This window comes from Myotis brandtii, unplaced genomic scaffold (genome assembly GCF_000412655.1).
Source record: "Myotis brandtii unplaced genomic scaffold, ASM41265v1 scaffold314, whole genome shotgun sequence".
NCBI lineage: Eukaryota > Metazoa > Chordata > Mammalia > Chiroptera > Vespertilionidae > Myotis > Myotis brandtii.
In genome coordinates this window covers 2,239,825-2,245,083 of record NW_005362033.1, presented here as the reverse complement: position 1 = coordinate 2,245,083, position 5,259 = coordinate 2,239,825, and the positions used below count along the sequence as shown (strand labels likewise).

The 5,259-nt window shown below is 47.6% G+C and overlaps 1 pseudogene; it reads left to right on the top strand.

The window, feature by feature from the left end:
• The first annotated feature begins 595 nt into the window (after positions 1 to 595).
• On the top strand, positions 596 to 1,331 carry LOC102258830 (annotated as a pseudogene).
• Positions 1,332 to 5,259: the final 3,928 nt, after the last annotated feature.

The window sequence follows — 5,259 nt, the reverse complement described above, 5'->3', positions numbered from 1 at the left end:
ACTGGGTCCTCCATCCTAAGGGTTTTAAGGGCAGAGATTTTTAAAAATATATATATATATATTTCTTTATTGATTTCAGAGAGGAAGGGGGAAGGACAAAGAGATAGAAACATCAATGAGAGAGAATCACCGACGCCCCCCACTGGGGACGGAGCCCCCAACCCAGGCATGTGCCCTTGCTTGGCTCAGTGGAGGGAGTGTCAGTCTGCGGACTGAAGGGTCCCAGGTTCAATTCCAGCCTAGGGCACATGCCAGGGCAGAGATTTTAGGGAGGTTCCAGGGAAGGTCGCAATAGACTATGCAGCGGTTTTCCAGGTGTGTGCTTTCAGGGTTGTGGTCTCCACTGACTGATTGGCACGGGGCGGAGAGCCGTTATCCGATGCGGCTGGTCCTGAGGTCAGCGGTGGCTGGTTTTGCTGCTTTTCTGGGCCTGGAGCTGAACACAGCTGAGGCCTAGAAGTTATCTCTAGGGCAGAAGTGTCAGGAGTCCAAACCTCACGCCCAGCGATATGCTGGGGAGGAAAGGTCACCCGGGGGCGAGGTCCCTCCCTCCAGCTGGTTGTCCTTTGCTAGGCACCTGGCTTCCACCTGGTGACCTGTTCCTGGCCCTCGTCCTCGCTCTGCTCTTGTCTGTCTAACTGCCCACCACACTATTAGGATTAAAAAGCTTCCCAGGGGCCCAGTTTCGTTCCACCCCCATTCAGATCTTCGTTTTCTGGGCCCTGTAGAAAAAGAAGCAACTTTTCCTAATCCTGAAACCACGAGCCCAAATAAAGGCAAGAAAAAGGAGGCCAGGATGGTATTGCTTGTGGGGATTGTGGGGTGAACTGACTGTTACTTTTCAAGCGAAGGATGTGGACAGATCTACTTCTCAAATAGGGGATGAGGTTGAATTTAGCGCCATGACAGGCCTGGGCAGCAGGCTGCAACCTGTGTGTGACTTTTAGGTCATCATTCTACCTCCAAGAGGCTCTTGGGCTACCTGGCAGCTCTGAAGGATAAGTGGGATTTACTGAAACAGCCAATCATGATAGGAAATCTTTTTCCATTACAGAGGGTCCTCTGGGGGGGCCGATCGCCTGGAACTGGGGGACATGGTCGAGCAACAAAGTCAGTGCAGAGCAAGTCAACAAACACTCGGTGAACTCACCCTGCCGTCTGCCCTGGTAAAGTCACCCGCCCTTGAGAAATGTTGGTCCAACACAGGCTGAGAACCAAGGAAAGACTGAGCTCGCGGAGGAAGGGGTCTGAGAGGGGGCCTACCCTCTGGGCACAGTGGAATGGCTGGAAGAGGGGGTTGCCTGCAGAAAGGGGAGAGTGTTGCCAGGCCGGTGTGGCTCAGTGGTAGAGCCTCAACCTATGAACCAGGAGGTTACAGTTTGATTCCTGGAGGTCAGGGCATATACCCAGGTTGTGGGCTCCAACCCCAGTGGGGGGAGGGAGGGGTGCAGGAGGCAGCCGATCTATGATTCTCTCTTATTGTTTCTCTTTCTCCCTTTCTCTCTGAAATCAATAAAAATATATTTTAAAAAAGAAAGGGGAGAGTGTCAAATTCCAATTGTTCTGGGCCAAAATGCTGACTGTGGCTTATATCACCCCTCTGCGAAGGGCCGCTGTGCGTGTGTGAAAGCTCAGTTTGGCTTCCTTAACTGTGAAGTGGGAGATAGCAAGCAGCTCCCGCCAGGTGCAAGCAGCCCAGGATGGCACTGAGCTACAGGCTGGAGCTCCAATTCTTAGCGATTCCTAATCGGCGCCCTGGCAAGGGCAGCGCTTGCAACCGTGGGGGGTCTGCGAGGGCCCCAAGGCTGTGGCAGCTCCACGACCAACCAATCCATCGATTGCTCCTCGCCTAGCGGTTCTTCCTCCCAAGGGGACCAGGTGACCCAGCGGGGGTTGGTGTCGAAAGAAAGATCGTCAGGCTGGTGTCACGACTAACCACCTGCACAGGCACATCACTAATCCGCGATGATCAGGTGGGGCCTCTGGTGAAGGGTTCTGACCGTCTCCCCTTCACCCCTCCCAAATCCGGAATACTTATTCTATTGAGCTCTTACAACAGTTTTAACTCCTCGTGTTATGTTTAAAACATAAATACATTTAAGAAAACCATTTAAAAATAAATTAATTAATTTTTAAAAATAAAAAAATAAACTAAGTGGGGCGGGCCTCTTATGTTCTCTGTTTTTAGAGAAACGGCAACACCTCGAAGCAGCTTGGCAACTCGCAGAGCACAGCGCTGCTTCTAAAAGGGAAAGACTCGTGCGCTTGCATCATGCAGATGTGAGCGAGCGACTGTCATCTTCCTCCAGAAAGAGTAGCAAGCTGCCGAAACCGGTTTGGCTCAGTGGATAGAGCGTCGGCCTGCAGACTGAAAGGTCCCAGGTTCGATTCCGGTCAAGGGCATGTACCTGGGTTGCGGGCACATCCCCAGTGGGAGATGTGCAGGAGGCAGCTGATCGATGTTTCTCTCTCATCGATGTTTCTAACTCTCTATCTCTCTCCCTTCCTCTCTGTAAAAAATCAATAAAATATATTAAAAAAAAAAAAAAGAGTAGCAAGCTGCCTGGCCGGTGTTGCTCAGTGGGTAGAGCGTCGGCCCACAGACGGAAGGGTTCTGGGTTCGATTCCGGTCAAGGGCACATGCTTGGGTCGTAGGTTTAATCTCCAGCCCAGGTTGATGAGAGTGTGGAAGGCAACCAATCAATATGTTTCATCTCACATTGATGTTTCTCTCTCTCTGTCTCTCCCCTTCCCTTCCACTCTCTCTAATAATCAATGGAAAAATATCCTCTGGTGAGGATTACCAACAACAAAGTAGCAAGCTGCCCTGGCTGGGAGCTCAATGGTTAGAGCATTGGCCTAGGGAACAAAGAGCTGCAGGTTTGAGTCCCTGGTCAAGGGCACATACTTCAGTTGCAGTTTCAATCCCTGGCCCTGGTGGGGGCATGTGCGAGAGGGAACAAGTCGGTTTCTCTCTCTCTCTCTCTCTCTCTCTCTCTCTCTCTCTCTCTCTCCCTTTCCTTCCTCCCTTCCACTCTCTCTCTAAAGATCAGTGGAAAAAAATATCCTTGGGTGAGGATTTTTTAAAAAGTACATTCATTTAATTGTAGTTCATTAATTTTACACTTGGGATGAGGCTGCAAGAAAAATAAAACAATCAGCTAAGAAAGAGTTAATAAAAAACTTTAAAATATTAATTATTATGAGATGCAAGCAAATGAAATCAATCCTGGATAACAAAACAAATTTCCAATTACGTAAATAAGTTATTTGCTGTGCAAAAACTTTTTAGTTTGATGTAGTCTCATTTGTTTATTTTTTCTTTTGCTTCAATTGATCGAGGAGACATATCTAAAAAGTATTACCAAGAGCGATGTCAAAGAGTTTACTGCCTATGTTTTTTCCTAGAAGTTGTATGGTTTCAGGTCTTACATTTAAGTCTTTAATCCACTTTGAGTTTATTTTTGTATAAGAAAGTAATCCAGTTTCAGTCTTTTGTATGTATCTGTCCAGTTTTCCCATTGCCATTTATTGAAGAGACTGTCTTTACCTTATCATATAGTTTTGCCTCCTTTATCATGGGTTAATTAACCATATAGCCATGTATTTATTTCTGGACTCTCTGTTGGGTTCCATTAATCTATGAATCTGTTTTTATGCCAGTACCATGCTGTTTTAATTACTATAACCTTATAGTATAGTTTGATTCAGGTAGCGTGATACCTCCACTTTTGGGTTTCATATAAATTTTAGATTATTCTAGTTCTGTAAAAAATGCTATTGATACCCTAGCTCAGTGGTTCTCAATCTTGGCTGCACATGAGAATCGCCTGGGAATCTTTTTAAAATCCTGATTTCTGGGCCTCATCCTCCAGAAATTCTGTTTCTTTGTTACTATTGTTGTGGCCTCACCCCATAACAAAGAAACAGAATTTCCGGAGGATGAGGCCCAGAAATCAGGATTTTAAAAAGATTCCCAGGTGATTCTAATGTGCAGCCAAGGTTGAGAACCACTGCCCTAGCTAGTTTGGCTCAGTGGATAGAGGGTCAGCTTGTGTACTGAAGGGTTCGGGTTCAATTCTGGTAAAGGGCACATGCCCAGGTTGTGGGCTCGATCCCCAGTGTGGGGCATGCAGAAGGCAGCTGATCAATGATTCTCTCTCATCATTGGTGTTTCCATCTCTCTCTCCGTCTTCCTTCCTCTCTGAAATCAATAAAAATATATTGAAAAAATATATATATATATAATGAAAAAATGCGATTGATATTTTGATAGGGATTGCATTAAATTTGTAGTTTGTTCTGGATAATATGGGCATTTTAACTATGCTGATTTTCCTATTCATTAGCACAATATATACTTCCACTTATTTATATCTTTTCATTATTTTTCTTCATTGTCTTATAGGTTTCCAAGTATAGAGTAAATTTTTTTCATAGGTGGTTGTTGTTGCAACTGTAAATGGAATTGGTTTCTTAATTTCTCTTTATAATAGCTTATTAATGGCATATAAAAGTTTGTGTTGGTGAATATCAATTTTATCTTGCTTCTTTCAGTGAATTCACTTTTTAGTCCTAATAGTTCTTGGTGTAATCTTATATATATAAGTTTCTTTATATATAGTACTAGAGGCCTGGTGCACGAATTCGTGCCTGGGTGAGGTCCCTGGGCCTGGCCAGCGATCGGGGCCAATTGGGGCCATGTCGCCCAGTCCCCATCAGGGCAGGGCCAGTCGGGACCAGGCTGATCGGGGCCTGCTGGCTGGAGAGGGACCAGCTGGGGGAAGGACCACAGGAGGTTGGCTGTGGGAGCACACGGACCAGCAGGGGGCAGCTCCTGCATTGAGCGTCTGACCCCTGGTGGTCAGTGCGCGTCATAGTGACTGGTCGACCAGTCGTTCTAGTCGTTCCAGTTGTCTGGTCATACCGGTCACTTAGGCTTTTATATATATAGACTAGAGGCCCGGTGCACAAAAATTTGTGCACTCGGGGGGCGGGGGGAGGGGGGTCCCCCAGCCCGGCCTGTGCCCTCTTGCAGTCTGGGACCCCTCGGGAGATAACGACCTGCTGGCTTAGGCCTGCTCCCGGGTGGCAGAGGGCAGGCCCAATCCCTAAGTGCAGCCCCTGGTCAGGCTCAGAGCAGGGCCGATTGGGGAGTTGGGGCGCCGCCCCGTCATGCACAGAGCAGGGCGGATCGGGAGGTTGCGATGCCACCCTCACTCACGCTCAGGGTAGGGCCGATTGGGGGGTTGGGCCACC